The sequence below is a fragment of the Capsicum annuum genome, chromosome 3, assembly GCF_002878395.1.
Source record: "Capsicum annuum cultivar UCD-10X-F1 chromosome 3, UCD10Xv1.1, whole genome shotgun sequence".
Classification (NCBI taxonomy): Eukaryota; Viridiplantae; Streptophyta; class Magnoliopsida; order Solanales; family Solanaceae; genus Capsicum; species Capsicum annuum.
In genome coordinates, this window is record NC_061113.1 from 136,860,905 (window position 1) to 136,881,931 (window position 21,027).

Consider the following 21,027-nt stretch of genomic DNA (forward strand, 5'->3'; position numbering starts at 1 on the left):
TGTATTTAAAACATTCCTTGTGATCAATCAAATCATTGAGTGAGTTCAACGAATCCAATTATTTGAGGTACCACTATAGTTGGATTGAAAGCCATTTTATCCTGGGAAGAAGATTCCAAAACCTCAGGTACAGTGAGGGGAGTTATTTCTTAAGGGCACTCCATGAAGTCAGGACTTGACTTTACATTTCTGTTTCATCTTAATTTCTGGAAAAATAAAACACACTTCTTAGAAAGATCACTTTGATCTTGTGTTGAGGGTGTTGTTGTACTTCATAGTGTTCTTGTTTTAAACTTAAACTAGTGTTGAAATTATTGTGTCAAATTACAGATTCTTGTAACGAAAAATGTTGAGAAATAATAATCTTAAGGAATAATTTTTAGAAATTTTTTTTCTGGTTGTTTGGTGGAATTTTCTTTTCACTAAAATTTTTTTTTGGATCTGTATAGCTTGGTTTCTGGAGATTAAAGCTTTTAGCTTTCTACTCCGTTTAAACTTAACTATTGATTTGAAGAAGTAAAATCTTCATCACAAGTTAAAGATCACTCAGTTGACGATTGGAAGTCATAAAAATTTTATCGTTAAACTAGAAACAAGAAGTGTTTAAAGTTGTTGTAATTTTTTAATAAGTATTTTGATATACTTAAGGTACTGTCTTGTGGTGATCAAAAAATGACGACTGATAGTCAAATACATGATGATGGAGCGACTATGGCGGCAACTAGTATTGCCACGATGATTCGTACTAATGCTCCACAAGCTATGGCACCGACGGAGAAATCTGGAAAGTTCACGGGTATGGACTTTAAGAGATGCCGGCAGAAAATGTTCTTCTACCTCACAACTCTGTGTCTTCAAAGGTTCACAGTCTAGGAAGCTCTGGAGATTCTCGAGGGAACCTCTAAAAAAGAACACTTCATGATTATGGAGGCTTGAAAACACTCAAATTTCCTTTGCAGGAATTATATCTTGAGTGGTCTCCAAGATGACCTTTACAATGCTTATAGCGAAACCAAGACTGCAAAAAAGTTATGGGGAGTACTAGAACAGAAGTTCAAGATGGAGGATGTCAGAACTAAAAAGTTCTTTGTTTCGAAATTCCTGGAGTACAAAATGATAGACAACAAGTCTGTTGTTTCCCAAGTGCAGGAACTGCAAGTGATCATCCATGATCTCCTAGCGGAAGGTATGATTTTAACAAGTATCATTGTTGAACAATTTAAAAATGTTCTTAGTATTCACATGAACTTTATTGTAGGTTTGATTGTGAATGAAACGTTTCAAGTAGCGGCAATAATAGAGAAGCTACCACTTATGTGAAAAGACTTCAAAAACTATTTGAAACACAAACCTAAGGAGATGTCAGTCAAAGATCTGATTGTACGACTATGCATTGAAGAAAATAACAAGGCTGTAGAAGTAAAGTCAAGAAACAATTCTATAATGAGTAGAGAAAACATTATAGAAGATGACCAAAACAACTTTAAAATATGAAAGAAAGATGGAAATTAAAGAAATTAACCCAAGAAGAAATTCAAGGGAAAGTTCTTCAACTATAGAAAGATTGGCCACAAGTCTACGGATTGTCGTTCCCCAAAGAAAGAGAAGAAGAAGGACCAAACAAATCTGGCTAAGTCTAAGAAAGAAATGGATGATCTGTGTGCTATGCTTTTCGAATGCAACTTGGTGGGAAATCTTCGTGAATAGTGGATGGATTTTAGTACCACCCGCCATGTTTGTGCTAACAAGGAGTTGTTTTCGACATTCGCTCTGGCTCAAGTAGAAGAAAAAATCTACATGGCAAACTCTGCTACTGCAAAAAGGGAAGGAACGAGAAAAGTGTGATTGAAGATGACTTCTGTAAAAGTGTTGACACTTAACAATGTCTTGTATGTTCCTGAGTTATGAAAGAACTTGATTTCTGTTTCACCTCTAGACAAGAATGGATTCAAATGTGTATTTGGTTCCAGAAAAATATACTTAGTACAGGAGAAGTGTATGTAGGAAAAGACTACCTCAATAAGGGCCTATTCAGAATAAATGTAATGAATGTTGAAATCAATAAAAGTTCAAATTCTTCTTACTTGCTTGAGTATCCTAATTTGTGGCATGAACGACTAGCCATGTTAATTACAAAACATTACAAAAACTGATTAACTTAGAAGTTTTGCCAAACTTTGAGTGTAATAAACCAAAGTGTCAAACTTGTGTGGGATCAAAGTATGCTAAGCATCCGTATAAGTCCATTGAAAGGAATTCAAATCCCTTAGATTTAATCTACACTAACATTTGTGATATGAAGTCAACACCATCACATGGTGGGAAAAAGTATTTCATAACTTTTATTGACAATTGCACTAGATATTGTTATGTCTACTTGCTAAACAGTAAGGATGAAGAAATAGATGCGTTTAGGCAATATAAAACTGAAGTTGAAAATTAGTTAGAGAAAAAAATAAAAATAATAAGAAGTGATTGGGGCGGAGAATATAAATCTTTCTTCGCTGAAATATGTGTAGAGAATGAAATTGTCCATTAAACTACGACCGCATATTTACCTCAATCTAATGGAATTGTGGAAACAAAAAATCATACTTTGAAGGAAATGATGAATGCCTTACTTATAAGTTCAGGTTTACTGTAAAACTTGTGGGGAGAGGCTATCCTTACAGCCAATCGTATACTCAATAGATTTTTCCATAATAAGACACAATCAATTACTTATGAAAAATGGAAAGGAAGGAAATCCAATTTGAAATATTTCAAAGTATGGGGGTGTCTAGCAAAAGTCCAAGTTTCGATGCCAAAAGGGATTAAGATAGGACCTAAGACGGTGGACTGTGTGTTTATAGGATATGCTAAAAGTAGTAAAGCATGTCGATTTTTGGTTCATAAATTCGAACATCCGTATATTAATGAAAATATGGTAATTGAGTCAGATAATGTTGAATTCTTTTAAAGCATTTACCCATATTGTTAAGATATAAGACAAGTTTATAGCTAAAGCTCTACCTATTTTTGTCATGGGATATTCAACCACCAAGAAAGGTTACAAGTTATTCAATCCATATACCATAGAGTTCTTATTCAATGGAGATGTAGTCTTTCATGAATCAGTCTTCCCATTTAAGCATCTGAAGACTAATCATGGTCTTTTATTCCTTATTTTGGATATTATTAATAATGTTCTACTTGTTTTATCCTCCTTTACTCCTCCTCCATTTCTAGTTGTCCATGATGATGATTTTTTACCTGTACTTGTATTTGATACTCTTCCAGATTTTTCTGCTGCACATGTTGATATTGACCACCTATTATTGTTGAACCTGCTCCTCTTCATCCTTTCTTGAGGCATTCTTATTGAGTTGAAACTGCTCCTTCTTGGTTCAAGGACTATGTAGTGAATGCTTGTTATTATCCCATGCATTATTTGAGCTATGACTCTATGACTTCCACTTATACTAAATTTTTAGATGCTCAGACAAATGACTTAGAGCCTTAACATTACTTTGTTGCTTCTAGAAATCCCAGATGGGTTCTTGCCATACAGCAAAAGATAGTTGCTCTTGAATAAATTGGTACTTGGAACATTATTGATTTACCTCCTTGTAAAGCTGCTCTTGATTATAAATGGGTGTTCAAAATCAAGTATAAAGCTAATGGGGATGTAGAGAGGTTCAAGCCGAGGCATATTGCAAAAAGCTTTAACCAAAAGGAGGGTATTAACTACACAGACACATTCTAACCTATGGCTAAGATCCTGGCAGTTAAATTTATTATTGTTGTTTCAGCTTCTTGGCACATCTATCAGTTGGAAGTGTATAATGTTTTTCTTCAAGGTGATCTCCTTGAAGAAGTTTTCATGTAATTACCTGGTGGTTTTGCTTTCTCATCCTCATCTTCTTCATTTCGCAAGGTCTGTAAGTTAAAGAAATCTTTATATGGCCTAAAACAGGCCTTAAGATAATGAAACTTGAAGCTCACTAATGCCTTGATTGATTTGGGCTTTATTCAAAGCCATTTTGACTAATCTCTTTTTACTCAACTACATAGTTCTGATGTTGTTGTAGTTATTGAATATATAGTTGATCTTTTGATCATATGGTATAATCTTAACCTGCTTAACTCTACTAGAACTGCATGCTCCAGAAATTTAAGATGAAGGATTTAGGACCCTTGAAATTTTTTCTTAGCATTGAGTTTGGTATATTGATGAACCATAGAAAGTATGCCCTTAAGCTGATTGTTGACTCAAGGCAAAGAAGAGCTAAGCTTGTATCCACCCCAATGGATTGTAATCATCATGTCACCTCTTATAAACTTGATGTAGCCACAAACAGTTCCCAGGATGATAAGTTGTTGATTGATGTTGGGAGCAATCAAAGGTTAGTAGGAAGGTTGTTGTACCTCACCATGACCAGGCCAAATATAACATATAATGTCCAAGCTTTGTGTCAGTTATGCATAAGCCTAAAGAGTTACATATGCATGTTGTCCTTAGAGTGATCAGATATATCAAAAAGTGCATGCAGGCTTGGCTTGTTGATGTCAGTAACTAAAGCTCAAAGTTTGACAACATATTGTAATTCAGATTGGGCTGCATGCCCACAGACAAGGAAGTCAGTCACAGGGTACATGGTGAAGTTTGGTAATCCTCTTATATCTTGAGAATAAAAAAATAGAATACCATTTAAATGAGCTCAAGAAAAGCAGAATTTAGGAGCATGGCATCTACAGAGCTTACTTGGTTGACAGGCCTCTTTAAAGAACTAGGCAATAGAATCATTCAACCCATTGATTTATATTATGACAGTAAGGCTCATATAGCTACCAATCCTATATTCCACGAATAATCAAAGCATATTAACATTGATTATCACTTCATAAGAAAAAAATTACAGCAAGAATTGATCAAAACATATCACATAAGCACAAAGGAACAACCTGCGGATCTATTCAATAAAGGGCTAGGAAAGGTTCAGCACTATCATCTGATTACGAAGCTGAGAGCTAAGAATAATTTCTTACCCTTCAGCTTGAGGGAGAGTATTGAGCTTAGTGACATGGAAGTGAGGAGATACAACTAACTAGATATAGATATAGATACCTATCTTTATATATTTTTCAAATTCTAGAGAATTTATTATATAGTCTAGACTACAATGAAAAAGTCCTTCATTTGTTGACATATCTATTTCTGTTATTCCATATAGATTATAGATTATAGATAATGATTGAAAAGAGTTGAGGTAAGGAGTAATTAGCTCCAAAAGGTATGGAATTTATGTTGTTTTTACATATAATAATGAGAAAATTACATGAAAAGGTCATCCTTAAGACTTAACTATATAAATAATAGTACCTTTTTAATATTACAAAATAATTTTTTTCTTTTTACATATATAGCCATTTTAGAAAAATCAGAAAAGATAATTATCATTCCTAATTTAATGCTATAACTAACTATCAATTCACCTTAATTTAAGAGATTATTTTCAATCTTCAAGTAAAAACATAATCCTTCCAAATCTTTCTCTCTCAAAGTATTCAAATTTCAAAATATTTTTTTTTCTTTTGGAGCAAAACATAGATAGTATTAATATTAATAATTCATTGCATTAGAAGATGACTTAAATAAACTAAATATCTATATATATAATATATTAAAAGTGTGAAGACTTTTAGAAAAGTGATTTCAATTTTTTACCCTTCATTAAAATACTCCCCAATAGATAAAATTATCTTTTCACTTATTTCCTTCAATTATTATTTAATTAAATTAAATTAAAATCCTATAAAATTAAAGACTCCTAAAATATAATGTTTAACACTTCTAAATCAATTAGAACTTTACCTTAATTAAAAGATTATAATTTTACCTTAATTAAAAAAAAACTCTACAATTAATTCTATTTCAGTCAAGTTTTTGGCGTGGTACAACCATGACCATCTACAATTGTGAATTTTTTTTTTTTTTTGGGCCATCTTTTTCTTAATGCTTTGTAAACTCGTTTGTTTTTTTCAAGTCTGTCCCTTAATTTTGTTTGCCTGTTCCTAAACTAAAACTTAAATTCCATTGTCATGTTTTTACTATGTTTTCGTAGGCTATAGAATTTTTGGTGATAAAGATATTCTTTTAGCTATTTTTTCAACTTGCTTTAAAGTTGCAATTTTTATTAGTTTTAATCATATTGTTCTATTATCTATTTTGTTGTAGTGTTTGCTTTCTTACTATTTGTTAATGTTAATTTTTAATATAGGTGGTAGATGAATGTTCAATTGAGTTTTGAGAAATTTTTGTATAAAGGATAGTTTTAATCGTATTGTTCCAACATCTCTATTATTATATTTTTTTTCTTGTAATTTACACATGATAGATGAACATTCAATCCGACTTTTATATATATAAATCGAGGATTCATTAAATAATTTTCTAACTCCTTGAAAGTTAGAACATAGAAGAAGAGATAAATGGTTTAATTGATTAGCTTGTCAATTTGTTTCCCTTACGTGATGACTCACTTTGAAGCTCCGCTGCAAACCTTTTGCCTTTAGTTTCTCCTTCTTTTTATTTTTTAGAAATTCAAGGTTAATTTTTATTCAGTAGTCAGTTAGTTTATTTATCTATTATGACATAGATTAAAAAAAAAAAAAACTGCATCTCATTAGTTTTACTTTTAAAATTAAGCTTCTTCTCAAATATTACTAGATTGATGATAATTTTTGTCACGGGAAGGAGGACACTGTATAATAACTTGTAATTTGAGGTAAGTTTTTAAAAAATTAGTATATGTTTGAAGCTAATTTAGGTTTAGATTTCTTTTTTTACGAATTAAAATATTGGTAGTATCTATGTTTCAAGAAATAAATTTGTTTGTGATTTGAATTAACTTTTATAAATATTAGTTTGTTTTTTAAGCTAATTTAGGTCTAGATTTACTTTTTTATTTTTTTATGAATTGAAAGTTTGATAGTATCTATATTTGAAGTAATAAATTGCTTGTGATTTGGGATAGAATTTTCTTAAATTTTTATGTGTTCTTGAAGTTTGATAATAAATTATCATGTATTCTTGAAGATAATTATTAATTGAGATTTAATATATGAATTATACATTATCTACCATTTATAGTAAAAATTGTGATAGCAAGGGACTAAGCTTGTTGTTTCGTCCCTACACAACCTGAACAGGTTTTTCATTGGTCATCGTTGGAAACTTCTTCCATCAAGTTATTTTAGATGTAGTAGATTCTTTTTTTGTTTTAATCTATTTATTTTAATTTAGGTCCATGCGACCATCAGTACCTTGAGCACCTATTAGAATCCACTAATGTCAAGTTTGATGTTATTGCTTTATCCATTTTGATTCACTGTTGAATTAGTTAGCATTTTCTTTGTTCTTGTTTTGGTACTCACAATGGATATGGGGACTTATATTTCTTATTATCTAGCAAAGATTAAAAACAAATTACCGAAGATGATATAAGACGGAAGTACTCAAGGCTTTACAAACTAAGCTAAAAATAACGACTATTATGGGTTTAATCTATGTAGTAGATTGTATTTTAAGAAGAGATATTTAAAATCTATTTTAAACTTTGATTTTCATTAATTCGAAACATCTCAAATTATAAAAGATATTACGTAGAATAAATTTAACGGAAAGTATATTTTTGGTTACATCTAACTTTACTCCTTAATTATTAGTCTGGCGATCATATATCATATTCCTCTTTAATTAACTATACTTTCTTATCTTTAAAATTATACATTATATTTTTTGAAACTATTGCACTTAATAAAATAAAGTATACACACAATAATTTATTTTTAATACATATTTATTCTTAATTAACATTTGAGACTCGTGCAACGCACGTATCCTAACTAGTATATTGTATAATTCTCTCTTTTTCTCTCTCTTATACAGGATACTATTAAATATATATGTGACAAAAATTATATACATCGTATGATTAAATATATATTCAGAATTAAATAATATTTGCATATACATGGTATATTTAGATATATATAGAAATAATTTATAGACAATATAATCAAATATATATATGTAAAATAATTATTTAATGATGTTATAATAATAGACAATTATAATGTGAAAATAATTATGTACCTCAAAAGGGGATGTATTTCAAATGGAAAACAATCATGTACCTTAAAAAAAGGAACAAAAATAATTTTTAGCCTTATATCTCTCCAGTTTTTACCATCATATATTGATCTAATAAAAAATGGCTTTAAGTAAATATTATAGAGAAAATGGTCAAAAGCCCCCCAACCTTTACCCCAAATTCCAACTACATATTTATACTTTGCTGAGATCCTATGATTCCTCTGAACTATTTTATAGTGGAATTATTACCCCCTGCACTATTTAAAGTGAAATTATTACCCCCTCGAAAACTGACAATCAGTTATTTGGGCATGTGATGTGATGCACGCATTGCCATGTCATGCCACGTCATTTTTTCTTTTTTTTACTCTAAAAAAATTAATTAATATTATTATTTCCTTTTTTCTTCCCCTTTCCCATTTTGCTCCATTTTCTTCTTCAACCCAATTTCATCTTCTTGGGTCAAAAATAGAAAATGAGTGTGTAAATGTACCTCACACATACACATGTATGTTCTTCTTCAACCCATTAATGACGGATAAATACTCCTCAAAACTTTTCATCTCTTTTTACTCAAGATCGCCATTAATGGCGAATTCGTCTCCATTGTGAAAATTTAAAGCTTTGATCTCGCCATGAATGGCGGATCTTGAGCAAAAATAGAGAAAATTGAAGAAATGGGTTGAAAATTATACGTGGGTTATGTTGGAAATTATATATGGCATTGTGGAAATTCAAAGCTTTGAACTCGCCATTAATGTCGATCTTGAGCAAATAGAGAGAAAATTGAAGTTCTTGAATTTTTGCAAGTTTTTTGAATCGGAGTTCCTCATATTCCTCATTCAGGAATTCATTAATCAGAGAAATCGTATTGTTTTCTTAGTTCAAGTGTTTCTTGATTTTGGTAATAATATTTTTCAAATTATCAAAAAACACCATTAATGAGAATTTGGAGATGAGAAAGATGAAGAACTCCATTAAGTAGTTCTTGAATTTTTGTTTTGAAAAAAAAAAAGAAGAAGAAGACATATGTGGCAATTATAATGATGTGGCAATCAAAAAATAAAGAATTTTAAGTGAAATGGACTCAACTGACGCGCTCATGGGCGGTGTAGTCACGTCCGTTAACATGTCAGCAGCTGGAGGGCTAATAAATTCGATAAAAATAAGTTTAGGGGGTAATAGGTCACCTTTAAATGTTGAGTGTGTAGTTGAGATTTCGACTAAAGGTTGGGGGGTAATAGACCATTTTCTATATCTCATAATTGAAGGTCACTAAATATGGCCATATATATGTACTTATTTTTATAAAAGTGTCCAATTATATTTTTCCCCAATAGTAATTTATTTAGGAGGAAATTTTAAGTAAGAATAAATTTATATATCCACATAGAGGAAAATATAACCAAAAAGTATAACGAAGGAGAAATATGATCTTTTTCTGAGAGTACAAGGGCAAATATGACCCTTTTCCCTTTTTTTTAATCCCTCCCTACGAGCTCCTCCTCTTTTTTCTCTCTTGGTGACTCGAATTGACAATCTTTCATATTGAAAGTGTCAATAACCCGCCAATTTATTAACTCAGTCGATTTGGTTCCGTCCAAATTCAACTCAATTCGCTTATTTGACACATCTACTTTATCTTATCTTTTTATTGTAGCTTTATTTTGTACCAATTTTTCTTGTAGGTTTATCCTTTAAATTATTGATGTATCATATTACATAAGGATCCAAAATGATACTTCCTCTGTCTTAATTTGTGTGTCACTTTTCAAATTGATCAGATAAGTTATCTTTGACCGTAATTTTTCATGTATCTTTTAAATATTTTACTGTGCCTTGTAGTATTTTTTACTTGGTTTTCAATATATATATTTTATTCAAAAAAATTGAAGATTTCGTGTCCAAATTTATTGTCAAACTTAAATTGTTTGACTCTTGAAAAATAAAAGTGGCACATAAATTGCGATAAAGGGAGTACAACCTATCCAAATATTGAATTTATTAAAATAATACAGATACATTCTACTTTTTCCAGAACTTATTTATAGGATTATTATATTGTTCTTGTGGTGGATGTTAAAATTTTTTCAAGAGCACCATTTCAAAGTTATACTATAAATTTAATTTCACTTGTTTTTTTCTTTCTTATTTTGTTGTGTCTTTTTGGGAGTACTTTTTTAAAAATTGTCTTTAAATATCTAAGAAAAATGTCAAATATGCCCCTAAACTTTGTAAAAAGGTCCAAATATGCCCTCCGTTACAAGTTTGTTCCAAATATAACCTCGTTGTTAAAGTTTAGGAGCAAATATACCCCTTTAAACGTTAGTGCTTTGCTAAAAATTTGCAAGACTCTTTTTTCTTTATTTTTTTAATTTTTAATGGCCACATAAGCAAGTAATTGCCATATCACAAAAACTAAATTTACCCAACTCTTTTATACCCTGATCCGACCCAAAACCCCTTTTAACTTCTATAATACCCTAACCTATTTCACCATGGCAATAACTTAGTCTACCTTGGATATGAGTGGATCAATACGCAAAGCAGCTTATTGTGTTGTTTCTAGTAAATTTTCGCCGCAGAACCTCAGGTAACTTTAAGCCATTGCCTAAATGCATCATCTTCGACTTTTCTTTCTTCTTCTTCAGATAATATTCAATTTTTTCTTAGGGATTACTAGAGTTGTGTATTCTTTATTACATTGTGCAGTTTTCATCAATCATTAAAGTTCCAGCAGAGTTAATAAAGTCAACTTAATAAGACATGTGGGGAGATTCTATTGTGTCTGCCAAAATCTCATGAAATTTATTTAAGGGAAAAGGGTATTCTTTTTATGTCTTTATAGGGTCAATTTTATAACTTTTGGTGGTCCCAATATGAATGCATTCTTTTATAATTTTATTTTTTCTATTTTTGTGCTTGTAATGTGTTTGATTTGATGTGGACTCTATAATTTTGTTGTGTATTTACTATTTCTTTTATGTGCATTTGAAGAATGATTGATGAAGTTGATATTTTTGTTCAATTATGGGGGTAGTTGGGTCATTTCACCTGAGCTTGTCTACATTAAAAAGTTGGTGCATTCGTGGTGTTGTTTTGATCCTGAATTGCTGAGTCATAAAGATATATGTGATGAGTTTACTTTAAGGTTGGGACTTTCTCAAGTTAAACAATTACTAGTGATTGGGCCCTTAGGTAAGTATTATATTGTAGATGGAGATAGTGGTATTAGGGCTATTCTCAGCTTATTGTGTGATCAATTTAAAGTCATTAACTTTTTTGTTGTGGAGGAGGGTGAACTAACAGTCTTTACTCAATATATCACACACCATATGAAATTGATTTTGTAAATGTTGAGGTTGGCATAGACTGTGAACATAGTGCTGGTTCTTGTGTTGATTTTGATACTTCTGAAGGTGAGAAATATGATTATGAGGGGTTGGAGGCTATTAGCAAGGAAGGGGGAAGGGTATTAAGTGATAGGTTTGAAAACTACAAAGAATTGTATGTTGGTATGTCATTTAAGGACATGAAAGAAGGTAGGCAGACTGTCAACTATTATGTATTAGCTAACAAAAGGGCTTTAACTATAATCAAGGGTAATACAAAGAGGACTAGATATGGTTATGAATAGAGGTGTCCTTTTAGGTGTTTGATTTCAAAAGATGGCAAGACTAAAGGGTTCAAAATCAAAACTTTAATCAACAATCACACTTGTGAAGAGGCCTTTTTTAACCCTAGAGCTGATTCAACTACTTTGGCCAAATACTTTAGAAATAAGCTTCAAAATAACCCCAAGTATAAGGTCAAATACATGAGAGGAGAACTTCAAAATCATTTTAATTTAAATGTGTGTCAATCCAAACTAAAAAGGGCTAAGCGTTGATTCTTGATAAATTGGAAGGTAGTTTTATAGATGAGTACAATAAGCTTGAGGCCTATGCACAAGAGATTAGGAGGTCTAATCCTAAAAGTGATGTTGTGATAAATATCTCCAAGGATGCCTTAGCCAAAGGAAAAAGGCAATTTTTAAGGATGTATTTATGCTTTGATGCTCTGGAGAAAGGTTGGAAATATGGATTAAGGCCACTTATTGGAGTTGATGGTACTTTCTTGAAAGGTAAATTTAAGGGTATGTTGTTGGTTGCTCTAGGACAAGATTCTATGAACAGTTTGTATCCACTAGCAAGGGCAATAGTAGACAAAGAAACCAGTAGGACATGGAGCTATTGAAAAGGTCTTTGGACCTTAAAGATGGTACTGGAACCACATTTATTTCAGATATGCAAAAAGTAAGTTTCTCATTTTTAAATTAAATTTTAGTTTCAATATTCTTGTTTCATGATTAAATAACTTCTCTTTTATTTTTATTTCATAATTACAGAGATTGGTGGATTTTGTTGACAAAGTATTGTCTGGGGCTCACCATAGGTACTGTATAAGACATGTTGAGAGTAATTGGTGTAAAAAATAGAGGAGTGGTGAAATGAGGAAGCTTATGTGGTAGTGTTCATGGAGTTCATATGATGAAGAATTCAAGGACTAGTTGAAAAAGTTGGGACAATTGTCAGAAGAAGCTGCAAGGGATTTGGTGAATTTTCACCAAGGGCATGGTGCATGGCTTATTTTGATACTCAGTGTAAGAACATGATGGTTGACTGCAACTTCACCGAATCATTTAATTCATGGATCCTGGTGCCTAGAGGTAAGCCAATAATCAAGATGCTAGAAGAGATTAGAGTGAAAGTGATGAATCTGTTAGTGAAAAATGAAAATAAGATAAATACTTGGGGTGCTAATGATATTAGGCTTCTCATGCAATGTTGCCTCCTAATATTATGAAATAAGTTGGCAAACCTAAATTGAAGAGGGATAGAGAACCAGATGAGGAAAGAAAAAGGAAGGATGAATGGTCATAGTCTAGAAAGGGCACTCAAATGACATGTAGTAATTGTGGCGAACCAAATCACAATGCCAAAGGTTGTTACAAGGTGAGCTACAAAATACTTATTTACAACATATTTTTAATTCTTATGTGATTAACAACATAATTATTGATAATATTTTATAGGAATAGTCAGTTAAAAATGCATCAAGGAAAGGAAAAAGGCCAATGATGGGAAGCAATTCACAGTGTCAAGAATAGTAGGAGAGGAAGATGATCTTGAACAAATACAAGCTGCAACATAATATTTTGAACCATATAGTCCCGATGTTGGAAATGAAGAAGATCCACCCCTAAGACCAATGGTATATCCTAAATCTAAATCTTGGGTTGAGAAGTTGATGACAAGAGGTATTCCAACTGGTACAAGAAAAATCAGTTTTACTGGAGATCACACTGGTGTTTCAGTGCCAACTAATCTACCTTATTCTCCAGTCAAGACAACCTAGAAGGAAAAAAAAGCAGTCTCTTCTGGACAATTTCAAATGGAAGAAAAAAAAAGGACCAAAATGGGAGTTAAAGGCAAAGGAGTACTTGCACCTGATGGTATTTTTCTGTGATGTAATTTCTATGTTTATTTTTGACTTAATTTTTTGGTGGTTAATCATAGTTGGTTGACAAACAATAAGGTCGGAAGTAACTTTTTTTTGTTGAATGGTATTGATGACACTATCTTTTGGTTAGTTGAATGAATGAATGGATGGTATTGATGTTGTTTTATCCTAATTTTATGCTGTTTTTTTACTATTTTTGCCCAATTTTTTTGGCTTTTTTTATCCAAATTTTTTTTTGCCCTGTTTTGGATGGGTATATGAAGGTTTTTAACTATGGGAGATTTAAGATTATGCATTCGATAAGGTTTTTGAATCCGTTCAACGAGGGTGATTGGGGCCTTGAATGGGATATTGTATGAGAAATTATTCAATTGCCAATCTTCTTCTCCCGCTGTTTTTATATCTGCTTCTTTGTTTACTGATCTGGATATTCTGCATATGGAGAAAATATAGGGAATGGTGCCAATTTTTTAAGGGCTGCTTTTGGATGGCCTGGGGAATGTGATGGAAAAGTGATCATATCCGATATACTTGAACAAATCCAGATGGCAGAGAGCCTTCTTCAAGCCTTTATCCTCGCATAATCATAACCACCAATGCTCCGAAGTTAGACTGACCAGAATATAGTTGCTATACCATCTGTCGATGAGTTTATTTCTTCTTCATCGCTAGGAAATAGTTATGGTGCATTTCGTGACCTGTAAGTATGCATGCTCTATATATATGTGTTGTCTAGCTTGCTTGCGTTGGAAATTAGATGTTAGACTTCAATAAATACAACGATAAAGCTATTGTGTTAATACCAGATGGTACTAGGTGTGGTGTACTGTCTTTTATAAAAGTGGATTTAGAACTTAAACTTGATGAGTTCTAAATGTAAAGCTCTTAGCATTGAGCTCATTGCATTTATGAAAATATGGGTTTAGAACTTGCTTTTGTTGAAATTTTTGGTGACTTTTAACATATGTATCTATGTTGCGTATTGAAATTTCCTATGATTCTTTTACCTTTCTTTTGCAATAACTTGGTCTTAATATAACCTTCATCGCGGGGTTTAGATCCCAGCAAAGCTCTCTATTAAATCTCGCAAAAGCTGCAAGTTATAGTGTGGCTTAACCTTCAGACAGGTGGATACATAGTTTATTATATGGGTTTGACAAAACCCAGTAGATTTAGCAGAGACCCTGTATATATGTTGAGAAATTTACTAAATATGTCATAACAGGTTAGTATATGGTGGCAAGCAAGGGGTCGCCAGAATTCATAAATTTCAAATCCTTTGATTAGTCTTTACCTTCACAAATTCTTATCTAGGATCCTTTGTAAGTAGTATTGCCTTCTTAGAATGTTGAGAGAACTGTCATCGCATTTAGGGGGAAAGTATTGTCAAGTTACATTCAGTGATCTAATGCCAAGCATAAACAAACATGCTGGTGTTATCTAATTAGCCTTTCATCTTTTCTTACAAATTCTAGTCATGTAGTGTCTTTATCTAGTTTTATACTTCCCTTTTCTACTAATATTATAGATTCTACCTTAAATATTAGTGTCTATTTAGACCATTTTTTAAGGGGAGCCTTGGAATAAAGGTAAAATTATCTTTGTGTGACTGATAGTCATGGAATCGATAACTAATCCTTGCATTAAGGTAAGGTGTCTACATCACACCCCTTGCTGCCCTTCTGTGGGGCTTGCTACACTTTGTGCACCGAGTTGCCCTATTTTTGGACCATTTCCCAAAACTCATACTCGATAAGTAGATCACCCCTGATTATAGGAACCATACTTAATATGGGTAGATTAGACCCTGATTATCAGAATCATACTTGATATGGTAGATCCACCCTGATTATAGGAACCATACTTGATACTGAAAATCTGCCCTTTAATATGAGCATCTATCTAGACCATCATTAATTTCATATTTCTTCGACAGAGATTAGGTTTTGGAGTACATGAAGTGGGCTAAACCTATTATAGAAAAGCTTCTCGAGGTATTGCTCAAGAGGCTAAATGTGAAGCAGATTGATGAACCGATGAAGTCTTCTATAATGGGTACATTGATCGTTAACCTCATTCACTACCCTGTGTGCCCGAGTCCTGAGCTCACTGCTGGTGCTGGCGGTCATGCTGATGTTTTGTAAATCACTATGCTACTATAAGATGATATTGGTGGCCTTTACATTCAAGAACCCAAAGGTGATAGCTGAATTCATGTGCCACCAGTCAAAGAGGTACTCATGATCAATATCGGAGATGTCCTTCAGATCATGAGCAGCGATAGGTACAAGAGCGTCAAGCATCGTGTGATTATAAGTGTCAGTAGAAATAGAGTCTCAGTGCCAATATTTGTTAATCCAGCACCTGATGCATTTTTTAGTCCTTTGAAACAAGTTTTGGAAAATGGAGAGAAACCATTGTAAAAACAAGTTGTTTACTCAGATTATTTCAATTATTTCTTCAGTAAAGGTCATGAGGGCAAGCAAACAATTGAATTTGCTAAACTATGACAAGTTTGTTGATTCTACACTCGTTTCTTCTATGTATGGAAAGTGGAGTCATATTACATAGTAGATGGCTTAGTGTAAGTTTTTTTGGTTGTACACTACTCAAACTATTTTTTTCCATATCCATTTGGTGCTTTGGACTAATTCAGATTTACACTTCAAAAATGAGACATTTTTATTGAAATAAACTTCAAAGTAAAGTACGACAAACAAATTAAAATAGAGGGAGTAATAATCATTGAAATCTCTTAAAGGAAATAAACAGTGGTCACTTTTTCATATCAAATAGAGTGTATCAAGTTTTGATTATCAAATACTATACAAATTCTACAATAGATTCACCCTAACAACAAAACTCAAAAATGTACAAAAAATTGTCAGCTAAAATAAGAATGCCAAAAAAAAATTAACTTTTCTCTATTACGTTGCCATGGAGTTCATCGAACGGGCGTATCATTGGTAGGACACAGCAAAAAAAATTCATATGGAGATCAGTGTCGCGTTGATCATATTGTAAGCTACTGATAAAAGAAATTACCATTTCTCTTTCTTTGCCAAGGATTCTCCGTTATATTCACTGTCTGATGAAACCACATAACCTGCTCCAACCTGTCTCTAATGTGTAAAAATGAAGTAGACTGAATACATGAAAGAAAAAAAATAGACAGTCGATCCTAATGCAAACATCAAAGGTTAATTTCCTGGCTTGAACCCATGACTTATAGGTCACAAGGACAACTTTACACCATTGCTCCAAGGAACCATTATTAATATCAACAATAATAATATTATTGGTGTTATTATTATAGAAAAAAAAAACAGGTGAAAAGAGGAAAAGTGGGATACCTGACAATCTCTTAGGATAACACGTTCTTGGAGCTGTACATTACTGCAAATAACAGAACCTTGGACTAAACAAATATCTCCGATAGTAACATGGTCCGTTATGACTGAGTTGACAACCTACAAAGACGATCTAGAAGGAAGCACATGACTTAATAACCATCTAGGCAACATATGTGGCAGCTGGATTTTCAGAGGTTGTGTGATTGTTGTGTGACTGGAATGTAAGTACTAACTATTTCCCTTTTTATGAAAGGTGAAGAATGAAACATACCTTCACATTTGAGCTGATGCAACAATGTCGTTCGATAACGGTCTTTTTCATGCTGTATTTGTCGCCCATTTATGAACCTTCTCCTAGCATACAATATGGTCCAACCTAAATCAGATTAATACCTCAGTCATGAAAACCAAGATTCAACAGTTTGTACAATTTGTAAGAGTGACTTTGTAGCACTGACTAACCATATATAAAATTTCATATATTACCCATAAAAAGAACCAAGATCCAAGAAGACAAACTAAAACCAAAAGGAAAGGACATGATGCTATATGAACTACTTTGCTTGGCACCAAGAAAAAAGATAAAGGGATCGTAATAAGCAACAACAATGATGACGCAATAAGAGACAACAAAATATTCTGCATAAGTAACCGCAAGAAAAATTGCAACTCATTGTAGTTTTTGAACTAAGCTGGGCTATCAGATGAATGATATTGTTCTGAGGAGAGAAAGGGGTCTTAGGTCAGATCTTAGGACGGGTCAGGGTATAAAAGAGTTGGGTAAATATATTTTTTGTGATGTGGCAATTACTTTATTATATGGCCACTAAAAATTTAAAAAATAAAAGAAAAAAGAGCCTTGCAAATTTCCAGCAAAGCATTTAACATTGAAAGGGGTATATTTGCTCCTAAACTTTAAAGTGAGGGCATATTTGGACCAAACTTGTAATGGAGGGCATATTTGGATCTTTTCTCAAAGTTTAGGGGCATATTTGACCCTTTTTCCAATATCTAATTATGAAATTTGATTCACAAAATGTGATATTCAAGTATCTTCAAATAGCTTCACTTACAAAGCTTCAAAATGTGACATGCAAATTTGTAATATAATCTACATTAAGTTAGTCTGATGATGCTTTGGTTTTTGGTTTGCCTAAATACCATATGTTTACTATTAAAAAAAAAAGAAAAGGTACCTAATAACATTGAATCACCGTGGAACTTGGAAAGCAAGCATGAATATGTTGCTTGTTCATGATAATGATAGCTAGAATACTAATTTGAGATTGGATTTGTGTTTTGTATTCTCATGCAATTATATGGACTAGCTAATTATTCTTATTATATTTACTTGGTGAACATCCGATCTTTGAGTCATATATACAATCTCAGTGTCATGGGATATTTAAGTACATTGCTCTTATGTTATTTTCTTCCTGTTGTTGTAAGACTATTTCTTCTCTATTTTATATCGCTATCAAAATCTTATTCCATTGTCTTTAGGAAAAATATTATTATTAAAATAAACCTGTAATCTTTGGATTTTCATGGCATCTTTCTCAATGGCGTATTCTCAATGGTGAACCAATTTTACTTTTTACGTTATTGTATACATATAGGATGAATATTATTAATTATTGTTTCTCTAGAAGAACAATTGCAGAAATCATATCTACTCTTGTAAGTTTGGGAGATAGATGGGTTGGAAATGGATTCTCATGTAGCCAATATATTGATTTCAATGTACACAAAATTTTATTCCTTGTTTGATGCACGCAGAATTTTTTACTTAGTACCTCGCGCAGATACTGTGACTTGGAATAGGATAATTGGAGGGCATGTAGAATGGTATATGGATGAAGCACTATATTTATTTTAGAAAATGATTGCTATCACTATCAAATCAGACTCTATCACCTTTGTCAGTTTATTCTCGTGTGTTTCTATGTTAGAAGATTTGTACATAGGGAAGGCAATTCAAGACCTCACTTGGGGGATTACACTGGTCACTGGGTATGTTGTTGTTGAAATGTATAGTTGTACATGCTAACAAATCTATCCACATTGCATCTAAATATGGATTTAAGGAATTTGGAGATGGCAGCATCTACGTTGTAATTATTTGGTTGTGGATATTATGTAGGGATCACCAGTAGGAGTCTACAAATGACTACACTGTTCAAGTACTCATGGGGTAATGTTCAGTCTATATTTTTATGCAGGAATTTATGATCCCAGAAACTATTTTCATGTCATTGGTTATTGGTTCTCTCTCTGGAATCTTCAAAGGCATAGCGTTAGTTATTTTCACTACTACTACTGGTGCATCATCTTGCTATTTTCTATCCAAAATGATAAGGAAGCCCCTTGTGTTTTCACTCTGGCCTGATAAGTTGACATTTTTCCAAGCGCAGGTGATTTTTAACTCACTACTCAATAGTCATAGCTTTCTTTCTTTTCATAAATGAAACTATTGTAGTAAAATCTTTGTCATCCATTATGTGGCTAAAAGGAGGGAGGTTCCGTAGAATTATATGCTTTTCTTGAGAGTCACACCAACACTACCAAACATATTTATTAATGTGGCTTCACTGATTGTAGATGTTCCATACCATATATTTCTCTTGGGAACTATCGTCAGGGTCATTCCTACCACTTATGTCATTGTTCAGGTATTTAGCTCTTGATTCATCTCTTTATGCTAATTGCCAATGAATGACAAACTGGTGGGCTATCTAGAAAACTCAAAATCTTGGAAGCAAAAGCGATGCTCATTATAGCTTTGCAACAATCAGTTGTTAAAACAAATCATATTTAAATCCAATGCTTAATAAACTTACTAGAAAGTGTTTAAGAGTTTTTTTTTTCTGGAGTTGGTAAAATATGTTTCAATTTGCTTTAAATTCATGACTGCCTTTTTTTTTTACATGAATGTCCTCCTAGGACATGACCTTTGGTAAGGGTTGTGGAGGAAATTGATTAGAGTGGGAGGTTAGTAGGTAGTAGAGTGTTGTCTCACTTACTCTTTTGGAAAATATCATACTGCCATATTGGGTTTATGGGTTTTGTCCCACCATCTTAGAGCTTTGCTTACACATAGTGATGCTTGTGCCTAAAATCAATAACACGAAATAGAGTCAATCTTTCAAACCAAAAAAAAACACATAAAACACACACAAAGGATTTATATTTTTTATTAACATACATTAATTGAAATGGGTCTTGGAGGTTTAACATTCAAATGGCTAAACCCAATCTGGTTTGTTACATGCAAATATTTTCTCATAAACTCTGTGAACTAATAGAAGAAGCAACACTTTTCAATGAACAAGCCATTTTTTTCTCTCCTAAAAATTTAAGGACTAATTAAACTTATCATTTAGGTGTATAGTTTATTTCACTTTAATGTCTTTTATGCGCAGAAGATGTTACGCTTTCACTGTGTGCTCTTTGTTTGGAACATATTGTCATTGTTCCTTCTAAAATCTAGGAAATAAAGTTTAAGGATTTCAAGTTGAAATTCTAAATCAATCTAAATGTAAACCAAAATTATTTCTGCATAAATTACAAGCATTCATTTGCTTTTTGACCAAATAATTTGTTTTAGAAGAAGCAAGCAAATATAGACATTCTTTTTTATTTTTTTCCCTTGTTTCTTTAACCTTTCCCTAAACTTAGTCTTTATCATACTTGGGATCTTGAATTAATAACATTATCTTGATTAAATTCTTGAATTTAACAGTGGTTGACATAAGGAAATGTAGGTACAATTTAGAGATAGTTCATGATTCAATATTTTGGCAAATTACAAATCTCTGATCGCTTGCTGACATGGCATGTTACTTTTTATTGAAAGAGTGAGCGATTAGATTTTCATAAGGTCACTACTAAACTAATGATCATATTTTTTAATTCCAATGATATTGAAGGTAGAGCAGTTAGAAGTACTTTTACTGTTATAGTGGAGCATTACTGTTATAGCAGAGAGACAGAGAACGCTGATTGGAGAACTAGAAGTTGTGTACATTGTTTATA

General features: G+C 32.3%; 1 pseudogene; it reads left to right on the forward strand.

The window, feature by feature from the left end:
* The first annotated feature begins 672 nt into the window (after positions 1-672).
* Positions 673-16,149, forward strand: LOC124896724 (annotated as a pseudogene).
* The last annotated feature ends 4,878 nt before the right edge of the window (positions 16,150-21,027 follow it).